Consider the following 12,688-nt stretch of genomic DNA (forward strand, 5'->3'; position numbering starts at 1 on the left):
TGCCATCTCCTGACTGCACTGACAAGTGAAGGACTCTGCGGGAGCACAGTGGTGTGCACCCAGCTCTAGAGCTGTCAAGTGCCCCAGTGCCCCCCTACAGATGAGATGCATGCTCGAGGAGCAGGCCTGGCGGCTCCAAATCCAGAGGAACCTATTTTCATAAAAGCCGAATTCACAAACCAGAGAGGATGACACAACCCAAATGCGCCCTTCCTTGCACTGAATGAGAAAGCTCAGGCTCTCAAAGAGGATTAAGGGGATGAGCTGCTAATTCAAGTCTCCTCACTGATAACCATAGGGACCAGTTTTGTTATGCTCCTAAATCAGGGGATGCCTGCCCTGCAGTGAGCCTCTGTCTCCTGCTAGATAACGCAGCAGGAGAGATGGATCCTTGTCATACCGACTACTCTCCTCAGTACCGAACTTGCTGGTGCAGGGCTGTAACCTCAGCTACTTAAAGCAGCACACACACCTCAGTATCAAGATTCATACACCAGGCTATCTCCATCATATGCAGTTTCCCAGCCTCTTCGCTCCCTCTCCGTGCAGAATGCAGATGGTCAGCCAGCCATGGGACCTATGTCATGTAGCAGAGAGGAAGCTGCAGCTGCGCAGGGTAGTATCACAGCCCCTTCTCCACTCCAATCTCCCACCAGGTTATCAGTCTCACAATAGATCTCAAAGTGAGATATTTAATCACACCTTTCAAAAATAGTCTTCTGGAAGGAGAGGTCATCGGTTGCAAAGCTGTGCCACACCTCCCCACCATCTTATTTTTCCCAGGCTTTATAAAATAGCCCCCAGAAAATCCTCCTCCTCCTGGGGTTGCTTGGTCCCTTTTCAGATCTACACCCATATAGTGGCAGGGCATGAGACAGTGAGGTCCCATCTCCACCAAGCTGTGCCGACAGCAGTTTCCTCCCTGGTACCTCTCACAGCAGGCAGGCAGTTTCCTACCCAACACAGCACAACCTCTTGCATGCTCCCCGGGCCACCTGCAGCGTCTCACTTGAAAATGCTGGTGAGCACTGTCAGCTGGGGCTCTGTGTGGGGTCAGGCAGGCAGCAGAGCTCTAGCAGAGCCAGCGCGCAAAGCCCAGCCACAGGGAGGTGCACGCACATGGGGATGCTGAGCAGCACCACAGGTAATGAGGCCATTTCTGCCAGAGAGCAGAGGGAAGAAGGAACAGGCCAGACCTTTTCAGTTACTCAAACAGAAATCCACTTGTTCCCTCCTCACCTAACTGAACAACCCCTTCCTCACTCCTCCATCCTTTATTTTACCTCAGCCTCTGACCACAAAACCCAGGGTAATCATCTTAGCACGCTCCAGGTAGCAATATGCTTAGCACAGAGGCCACCACAAGCCTCCCTCATTCCTGTGACTCTGTCTAAATAACTGGTAATCGTTTTGTTGAGGTAAGGATGCAAAAAGCAGCTGGAAGCACAGGCTTGTCTGATCTATTTTTATTTTACACACTTCAAAACCTGTCAAAGCCTTTCTCTTCTGCACTGCCAAGGCTCTTTTTTAAAATTATAACTCATTCATCATCCCAAGCACTTGGAAGATAAAGGAGTTTGCACTGTTTGGGGCAGGCTGACAGGCTACTTAGTGGACGGCTGGCTAACAAAGATGCCAAAATAGAAGTCGTTTCATCTGAAGAAAGCAAACGAGAGAGGATTAAACATTCGCCCATAGAGATCACTATCCACCACCAGATCGCATTTGTTTCACAGCTCAGAAGACACAATGGTATGTCTCAATATGAACTCTTACCACTACACTATCTTGACAGCGCAGCAGGTATAACTGCCTTCAAGGGCAGCTGGCAGAAAGCCCAGACACCCCAGCTCCAAGCAGTTGGGGACCATTATCAATGGACAAGAGAATCTGTTTTGCAGTTTACTGGCATCAAACAAGTGCTCTTGAAATAGATGTAATAGCTGGTTTAAGGCTGCCAAGAGGTAGTTCACAAAACAGAATAGACCGGAACACTCTTAGCTGAGGCCAGCGCTCCGGGAAGCCATGACCACATCTTGATCTACTTTGAGACACTAACTACTTGATTATGAATCTCTTCTGTTCCTCTCCAACTTGATAGTATTCCCGTTCGGTGATGCAGATTCAAAATCAGAATAGCCACAAAACACAATAACCACACAGTAACTCTTCCTCAGGAGAAGAGTAAAAAGGAAAGTCAGCTTTTCTTCCACGTGCATTTACTCCTTTTCCCAAAGCCCAGCATTCCCCCTGCTGCATCCAAACTGTCCTTAAAAGCAAGCGAACCACAAAAGCACTGATGTTTCTTTTTACAGCATCAGGTTTATTCAGCTTGCTTGCAGGGCGTGTCACAAGGGTGGAGGATAGATACTTTGCTGCTTACCAATCAGCCAGGTTCTCCACTTCTGGCTGGATAATTCCACCTAGTCCATTTTTGAGGCAATCTATCTGCCCCAGGTTGGATACAATGATGGGAAGCATTTAGAAAGCTATCGAACAACTACATGGGCCTTATTCAACCTGTGTAACTCCCCTGAAACACATGGGGTCTCATCAAGCAAAAACATGGCACAGAAAACTGGAAAAAGGCACTTTCCCAGGCTAACAGCAGCAGCTGCCTTTGGGTCTCCATGTCAGACTTCTGAGCGGAGCTTTGCTCTTGATCCCCTGAAATCTTTTGGTTTGCAGAGCCAACAGTTTGACGTGTGCACCTTTGTCTGAACTCTGCTGCAACTGAATAACTGAGTAAGTCAGAACCAACTGACTTATTTTAAGAGTAAGTCAGAATCAACTGCTCATTTTACCAACACTTTTTGGGGTTTTTAGTTTTTCAGAAACTGCAATTGAAGGAGAGCAAAATGGAGGACACCAAAGGAATAGCTTTGACATGCAACCTGATACTCAGAGGCACAGCCCAAAGGGTCTCCGTCTGTAAGGTCCCCTGGCTTGGGTCTCAGCCCTGGACTGGCCCATCCCTCAGCGCCAGTATGAATATGAATATTTTCAAGAGGACTGCCCTGTGCCTGTGCAAGCCTGTCACTGGCAGCCCCCAAACCTCCCGCCTCCCCACTGCTAGCAGCACGAGGACAACAGGAGCGATCGGCCATTTTGTCACCTTCTGAACTGAAAGGTCGGGAGCGGAAAAGGCAGAAGCATCACCTCGGTTTCTGCATTGCTAATGCCTGTGCTGTTTCTGTCCCTTAGCGATATTATGAGCTCACTGAGTTGCCTCTAAATTGGCGGCACTCACTGACTTTTTCCAGACTTTGGCTGTTTTCAGAAGACCGTAATAGAAACTCCCTTGTGGTAACACACAGAAGGACCCTCTGTAAAGCAAGAGGAAGGCAGGCAATGCCTGGCCCTTACCTGCCATTCCTGCTGTCCCTCACTAAGCAGAAATTAACCCAAGCCACAAAAATGCAATCCTTAACCAGTAACCTCAGCTGTCCCACAGGAGAGAAGACATTTTGCCATCCTGGGACAGGTGCTCTGGAGATGGACGGTCACTCCTCTCCTACAAGCGTGGGCAGCAGGATGCATCCAGCAGAACGCCTTTTTTGAGGCGTTTCCAGCTTGCGCTGCACTGGGTGCCCGTGCCCAGGGGCTGGCAGCAGGGCAGCAGGGGCTTCTCTGAGGAGAGGTCGAGGCTGCCCCTCCTGGGCACAGCCGGCTCCAGCTGGTTCCGGGCAGTTCCCCAACCGCCCCACTGCTGGGCAGTGCTGAGCCCGGCTCCGAAGCTGGGGGCACCGCTGGGATACGTATTTAAGAAAGGGCAAAATGCCACAGTGACGGCTGAGGAAAAAAAGTGTGAGAAACAGTCCTGCAACACCAAGGCTGGAGGAAGAGGAGGAGGAAGAGGTGCTCCAGCCCACGGGGTGACTATGGTGGTGCAGGGGGACATCCTTGAAGGAACGCGACCTGTGGGAAGGCCCCACGCTGGAGCAGGGGAATGGTGCAAAGAGGAAGGAGCAGCAAAGACAACCTGTTATGGACTGACCACAACTCCCCATTCCTCATCCCCCTGCACCGCTAGGGAGGGCAGGTAGAGGAGTCAGGGGTGAAGGAGTGAAACCAAGCCTGGGAAGAAGGTGGTGGTGGGAAGGTGTTGTTTTAGTTTGTCTTTGTTTCTCCCCATCCAAACCTATTTTAACTGGCAATAAATTAATTCTCCCCAAGTCAAGCCTGTTTTGTCCGTGACAGTAATTGGTAAGTGATCGCCCTGTCTTTATCTTGACTCATGAGCATTTCCATCTTATTTTCTCTCCCTGCCCTACTTAAGAAGGGGGAACGAGAGAGTGGCTGGGTGGGTGCCCTGCGCCTGTCCGGGGAGACCCACACTAGGTAAAACAACTGGAGCCATCACTGGGGTTGGGGTTCAGAGAGAGACAGCCAAGATGTAAATCAGGATCAGGGATCAGGGTGCTAAAGTAAAGCTAAGGCTGCTACTAGAATTATCCCCAGTGTATAACACTTACACAGGGGGATTGGTGCGTCCCATAGCATTACTTTCAGCCTAAGGATAGGATCGTGTTCCAAAAAGAGATAGTTGAAACACACACTAAAAGAAAGGCTCAAATGGGGCTGCAAAGGTAAAGTGAGGGCTGCTACTTGGACCCTCCCAACAGTCTCTAGCCAGAGGCTTCAGCACATCCCACGGTATAAATCTCCGCCTAGGTTTAAGAGTAGACTTCATGTATTTGGAGTCAAATTCTGACATGAAAAACCTCTAATGAGTTCCCTAGAGCTTCATCCACTTTCTCCATGTCGAATTTGGATCATTAACTGGAAAAAAAGGTTGTAGTGAAAAGACAAAACAAAGACAGCACATCCTAACAAATACCCAGAGAAGATTTACCCATTTCCTCTATGCACATTCACTCTTTGTTTTCCCAAACCACAGCACTCCCTACTGCTGTATCCAAACTGCCCTCAAAAGCAAAAGGTGAACAAGACTGCAGGAAAAATTATGTACTCCTGTCTGGTTCTGAAGATATCTCTGATGTGCACTTTTATGTAGCGTTCTTCAAAGAGGAACAATATTGGCTAACAACGAAGCTTTGCAAAAAAAGGCTTGCTGTGGAGCTGTTCCAGAGACATATGACACTTCTGCAGAAAGGAGCTCATTCAATTGTGAAGCAAGAAACAGCAACACCTTTTTTTTGTTACAGAAGAGTAAAAGCCTCCACACTTCAATTCTGTTTCTCAGCTGTATATTGTGTCAGGGGAAAAAACCCAAAGCTATTCACCCTGCAGTTTACTTGAGATTTTAGAGGACTATGAAGATATCACTAAGCAACCTAAAATGCCACCACATGGGTCTATGCATTATCATATTCTCAGCTTTACAGCATGTCTGCTGAGGGCCATCAGCTGCAGTACTCCAAAACCTCTTCAAGGCTGTGGGCTACTAACAATTGTGGCCTGACTTGTGTCTCTAATGTGGGCTAAATACCGCCAACCTCCCAAAAGCCTCACCCCCTCTGCCCAAAAAGCCTGAACGCAACAACCTTGACAGCTTGCACTTTTAGACAAGAAGTATCTTCATTGTTATTTATAGATGTAAATTGCACTTAACATGTTCAAAATTGGCATACAAAGCCAATGCACATTTGTGTTGCGGAGGTCTGTTCTCTTGCCAAGTGAGGTGAAGAGGCTTCTACCCTGCAAACAGAACCAAGTCTCCTGAAAGGAGGATTATAAATAAGCCTAATCCTCTAATCATCATGATCTTTGGTTGCACATGGGCAGAGTGATTTGCAAGGTGCTCTTACCACAGTAGCCAAGATAATTTTATCAGTGATTTGTCTTCCCCATATCCTTGCAAGGAAAGTAGTGGGACTATCTTGTCAAGTAACTTACCTATAAACCTCCAGAACAGAGGCAAAGACTGTAACCTCTTCTCCAGATTCACAGTCTCTTGTCTTTCCCTGAAAGCGCTTCTCCACAAAGACAGTTTTCACTTTTACCTATAGTGAGTAAACATGTTTGCCAGAAGCACAGGAATCCACAGCAGGATCGCACTTGCAGCTGTTAAAACTTACAGGTAACATGCTCTTATCCTATTCATTCCGTGTCCTTTAAGGATGAAATTAAGAGAGGAATTAAGGAAGGAGGACGAAAATAAATCAAAGTAGCACAGATTCAGCAGGCCTTACTGGAATTGCCTAACAAGGGGGATTGATGATTGTTGTAGGAAAGCAGAGAAATCAGAAAACAGGGTACAAAACAGCTGTAACAGAAACAACAAAACCGCACTTTTCCAGATGCCACTGAGGGACTTCCTGCAAAGCAGACGGAATATCCGAAGAAGTATCCACTACAATAAGCCACCACGAAGTGGCTCACTGTTCAACAGGAGACTGATGCAGGAGCTAACACTCAGAGATCATCACTTCTGGGATGATCCAGCAGTTAGAGCACTCACTGGGCTTCTGGAGGCTTTGTCCCTGAGCTCCAGGGACACTGGTAAGCCAGTCACTTAAGCATTAGTATTGAAAAGTACTTAGGTGCCTAGCTCATAGCTGCGGGCCCAAATCTGTCTTCAAATCCTGGTCTGAACCTCTTCGTGGCTTGGTCTCTGTCTCCCTTTGTGAAATGCAAGGTGACAGCATCTTTTATACCCTGCAACAGTTTTGTAAAGAAAAGCAGATGAAATCAGCTGTCTGGCATTTTACAGCATGGAGCCATGAACAAGCTAAGGGGACAGTTCCATACAACACAACATCTCCCTGCGAATCCAGGCATTCCTATTGCCTTCCCTTTGCATGACCAGCCCAGTGCTGTTGATATTCCTGCTGACTGCTTTGTCCCCTGTTAACGTATTAGGCACTGTGGGACAAAATGTGAGGAGTTTTGCCTCACAACAAGCAGTGGTTTGCTCTGGAGTACTAACATCTCTCCACTGACCTGGAAATAGGACAAACCCCCAACCAGACTACAGATTTTAAGTCCCCAGGCAGGGGAATATGAAGAAAAATTAAATGTTCACTGCAAGCAGTTCACTAAGCAAAAGAACAATAATAGTGCTTTTCTGCCAATCTTTTAATTTCCCCCAGCATAACTACACATCTTTTGGATGCAATCTGTTTCTTTGCCAGGGCTTCAACATTCTCCCCTGAATTAATGATGCTGGAAAATCTCCACTTTTCATAGACTCCAATAGTCTCTGCTGAGCAGCAGAGGGCTGCACAATACTTGCTTATGTAATGACTGGTTCTGTGCCAGGAATAATAGCCTGTCTGCTAGGAACAACCAATTCACACAAAAAACCAAAATACTCTTCTCATTAAATGTCTGAATAAGGTGGAGTAAAAACATCCCAAACCTACTGGTCATACTGCACACTAATGTCAGCCTCCACACCGAGTGAAGTAATTCCACACCCTAGTCTTTGAGGAACAGTTAGCATGAGCAGAGGAGGGTGGCAGTTCCTTATTCATTACCTCCAAAGTACTCTTGACACTATCAAGAACTATTATTACAGGACCAGGCAACAACAGGACACCTGAGGCAGTTAAAATGAGATTTGATCTGGAAAAGTACCTGCAGAAAAGCACTGCTTTGACTACTTAAGGCACCAGCACGCTGTAGTAACATGGTAGTTCTTCTGTCTGCAGGTATGATCTGTCCCTCAGCGTGCGAGGTGAACAGTATCCTCTTACTTGCAAAGCAATCTGCAGCACACTGCCCATATAAGCATTTGTTTCAAGGCTATTCTGGACCATGCTTTAAAGTTGGTGTATCTGTATTTCCTCCCAAAGAAACGCTGAAGGCAGAAGGGTCCCATAATGTTAGCTTTATCTCATGTGACAGCAGAAAGACCAGGTCTTATTGTCTGAAATCAGCTTAGCTGCAGTAATGTGCAAGTCCACATCTAAATTTTTGCCTCTGTCACGATAGAAACATCAAAGTCTGTGAGAATCCTTCCTCCATTTTGACCCGTGGCTGAGAAATAAGCAACCAAATCATCGACACTTTCACGTAGACCTCAGAATTCCACCCTTTGCTACCTTACCAAATCATTACACCACTGGGATGTCAGCCTTCCATCCTTGCTCACATTTTACTGGCAAAAGGAAATAGGACATCTCTACTTTAAATGAAAGCTCACTGTGAAACTTAAGTAGCAAAGAGATACAGACTGGACAGTTAACCTGACCACCAGCACCAGAAAGTCACATTTTCCACCTCATTCTGCCCTTCTAGAAGAGGTTTTCTGCAGGGCATGGGAGATCTAGGGGCGACATCCCTTTACTTCTACCTTTCACTGGCTGACATTAAGAGGCTGCTGCCTCCTCTGCAATTTTAAGAATTGATATAAACCAAGTTCTGTTACCCTGGAGAACATGGCTTTTACAATGTGGCATGTAATTACACTCAGAGAAGAGACACCATAGCTTATCACTTACCTCATCTACACAGCATCCCTTCCTAGCCGCTCTCAGTCATAACACAATACTTCGCAGACTGATATTTTGCAGAGTACCCTTGGAAAATGAACTAAAGGAAATTACAGCTTTAGGATTACATATCAGTCTAATTACAGTTAGACACACCTGGAGAGCAGAACTGCACATGTGGGATGAAAGCACCTGGTCAGTGAGGAAAAGTCCTACAGTTCTGTGCAAAGCAATTTTTTCAAGTGATACTTGCTGCAACCATTTAACTCTTCTCCCCTCTGTTTTTGCACCAGCACAACCTCAGTTTTGACTCAGGAAGACTGGGTGAATTCCCACCTGCACTTCTCCACACATCATTTTGCATGGCTGCAGTGTAACTTCTCTGTCCCACACGAGTACTTTGAAGGCATCTATACTAATGATATCAAAGGGAAAGTTCACGTCAAAGCTTCAGGCCAGTAGCTTGTCTCTCTGTCAAAAGCAGGAATATAAGGTGAGACCTGAACCCACTGAACAGGAAGAGGTTTACAAGCCCACACACAAAGCAATGGCAAAGAATGAAAGAAATGCTGCAATCTATGGAAAAAAAAAAAAGGTGACAAATAAAGGCAGATGTTAAAAACAGACAGCTGCATCTGTCCATAGTATCCTCTGTCCCAGAGAAACAGAACGCTTAAATTGCTGAACTCAAGGAATCTGCACAACCTACCTAAGTGGACATGCCCAATTAGCCAAGTACCAGATGTACACAGCATCAAGCCACAGCTGGAATAACCTGGGTGCATATGAAGCTGGCACTCTGGGAACACTGAAGAGGAAAGACAATAAGTTGAGTATTTTCATACGAGAGTTTGTAATAGCACTTATTTTATGAATTTTATAGCAGAAGTCACATTTCTTGCATTTTTTTCCTTCCAGAGGGTTCTGGTTTCTTGTCTTCCATTCTCTTACGGACAGAGCCATCTAGTGGATGAGACATCATTTGTTAGAAAGAAATTTTGATTTATCAGTTTGTAAGGATAATACACACATCGCACATAGGCTCTTCAAAGCAGCCTGTAACAAACTAGCATTATCAGTTAGTTTTGTCAGAAATTGCTAAGTGACATGTTTGTCTCGGCTGGGGCTTAAATTCCTGCCAATGTGAAACTTCAATCTTTTCAATGCTAATTCATAATATCTTTCTGAAGAGAGTAAACAGTTCATCCTAGACTCAGCCTCAACCTGAATTCATACTGCAAAATGCAGTATCTTCTTCAAAGCTCATATGGATTAGAGATGTTACATGTTTTAAACAAAGCTTAAAAGCTAAGACAACACTGGTTGGGAACAAAAAGTTTTTAAAGAAGTTTCATTGCTGTGTGCTCAGTGGACAGTCACAAATATAGAGGGTGAGAAACATCAGAATGGGTAGAAAATTCTTAAAGCAGATACATTGCAGAGTTTGTTCTATCAGTCAAATCTACTGGGGAGGGTTATTGTTTCTTTCTGAAATTCATGGTTGTGACCCTGCCCTCAGTGCTGCCGAATGTCACATCAATTGTTTCAGAGAGGAGAGGAGATCTCAGTGGACAGAAGTTTGGCATTGCACAGGAAGGACGAACAGGAACTTTAAAAAAACAAGAGAAAAGGTAAGCCAATCATCATTAGTGGAAACAATCCCCAACAAACCTGCTACTGCCAGGCAGCATTTATTTGCTTAAATAGCATTTAATCATTATACTCTTTTGGGTTCCCCTTGGTGTTTCAAAGCCTTTGCCTTTTCAGTAGCTGTCTGTGATCAAAATGTGGTGCCATTTCTCCCTTTGCCCTCTGCAAAAGAAGCTACCACTTCAGAAAGGCAACTCGCTATTTCACAGTCAGAAGGCAACAGTGAGACACAAAGCCAATAGGCCAGATTTGCAGCCTTGCCAAAATGTCTCTTCCAAACAAAACTTTTAGTCAAGTCCCCCACCTGTGGCTTACTTCCTTTTCTTGCTTCCTATTAATAGTTCTCTTTGGAGGCTTTAGAGAAAAAGGAAGCAGAGCTTTGAGGGCTGGGAAGAACCAGACAGTCCTGGCAAAAAGAGATATGACAATCCTCACTGTTAGTTTCCTTGAGGAAAACTGGGTCTTCCTGGAGAAGCCAGACCAAAAGAAGTTCTGGCAAAGTGATTTCTCTTTGGTTAAACTGTGAGTACGCCTCTTGTCTCTCCTGTTACTAAAGGCGGCAACAGTAACTTCCTTTGTCACTCACTGTACAAGCCACAGCCAGGATGACACCCTTTAAGCAGAACAGTATACCATCCTTCAACACACAGAACCCATCTTACACAAGTTTATATTTATGTCAGTTAATTGTTGTACTAATCAATCTCAGGCTTCTATTAGGCGTTTGCCTTGGAAGAGAAGACAGTTCTAGCTGCTGTAAAAGCATCCTATAAAATCTTGCAGCAGATACTTGACTCAAGTTAAACAGAAAATAATTGTGTTCTGCCTGTTGACGGTAATGTAACTCCATTATACAAAAATTCCAACTTGATTAGCAAGACAATCACGAGCCTGATGCATTAAAAGCAATAGCACCCAGTTAACAGACCGCAAGTGAGAGACACATACTTCAAATAGCTGTACTACTACCCACTACGGAAGTTGACATTTTGTATACCACCATATAGCAACAAGCAAAGCCACTAGATGTCAACAGAGTATCGATTCTCACCTACCAACCCACTTCTGGAGATCCCAGGCATCAGCATGGGATGCTACAAGCAGACAGTTCAATTCTCACCATGAAGCTCACGGTACAGCAACAGGGTGGAATTTTCTCCTTTGTGTGTTAAAAAACATCAGCCTCAGGGGGCATCTAGTATAAAGACTCAACAGCTTCATGTTGATTTTAAGATGGTCTTTCTCAAAGCAGTCTTGTGAAATTCAGAAGCCTTTACTTTAGCATGGAGAGGAAATTCTGGGAAAATAATGTCTTCTCTCCCACAGTAAGAGCTAGAACCAAAGTGATTACTGAAGAATTCCAAACCACACAAACAGCTGTTACCACTAGCTATTAGAAAGGCTGCAGTTTGCATATAGACCAGTGCGATTTTACTCTGAGGGAAATGACCTGACCAACTGGTATCAGTCACAATTCTCTTCCGAGTGATTGTAGATTTGAAGAATGACACAATTCCACAAGGAGGTGATTAATGTCATTACCAAAGCCCCAAATTACTCATTTTAAGTTGGAAATGCTGTCTTCAGGAAAGCATTACTGCTATATGAACATAACTCACAGGCCATGTTTTGAAGCAGGACTTTGTGAAAACTGTCTTGTCTTTGGGACAAGTCCTCAGTCTAGACATAAGACAATACTACAATGTTTTTATAGTTAAGCATATCTTAAACACATTTTAAGGAGGTTTCTAATGCAAATATTTAGGACCATTACTACCCAGAAGAACATGTAGCAGGGGCTTTCTAGTGATACGAGACCAAATACAGCTTTATTTACAGACAGTTCAACAAATGAATACATTAGTTCAATTTTCATGTCTGCACACAAGGGACAGTCTTCATGGCATCAGAGCAGAAAAGCAAGACTAGCTCTTTTGTACATGTACAGACTGATAATTGATTATATGCAAGTATGTGATTAGGTACAAATGCGTTACATTTAAATATTTCAACCATGTAAGTCAGAACAACCACACTATACTTTTAGCAAAATAAACTAAAGTTACAACTACATTTGGTTTCCTACAGATCAGCTGATGATATATATGACTGTGTATACATGTTAAGCTAAAGCTGATCCTAAGTTTTGTTCAAAAGATTAGCATTTGTATCAAGTTATATTTAATGGATAACCATTTATAAGACTTTACCCCTACACCTGCACCACCTTTCAAGGATAAATAAAATGTTTTGTAAATTTGAAAATGCCTATTTTATATTCTGCCTTCTTTTCCCAGGCAGATGAAAAGACTATTAAGAGTTAGAATAGAATTTTTCACTGCAAATACAGACTCGGGCCATCAAAGTTGTGTGTTCTCAATGAAAAATTCTCCCTATATCCAAAAACAAAAATAAGAAATGCAAGAATACAAGCTCAATGTACAGATCTGAAGATGAACCTCTATCTATTTTAGGTCCATATAAAGCAAAAGAACACAGTGCTTTGCTTCTCAGGAAGCTGCCTCTGTTTCGCTGTATCTTCCATCAATGCAGCCGCTAATACGACTTTAAAATGTACTATTTAAAAATTCTTCACCAAGAACACCTTCTAATTTTAGAGAATGAATGACAACAGGACT

Source organism: Phaethon aethereus, assembly GCF_964289735.1.
Source record: "Phaethon aethereus genome assembly, chromosome: 17".
In the NCBI taxonomy this organism is placed as follows: domain Eukaryota; kingdom Metazoa; phylum Chordata; class Aves; order Phaethontiformes; family Phaethontidae; genus Phaethon; species Phaethon aethereus.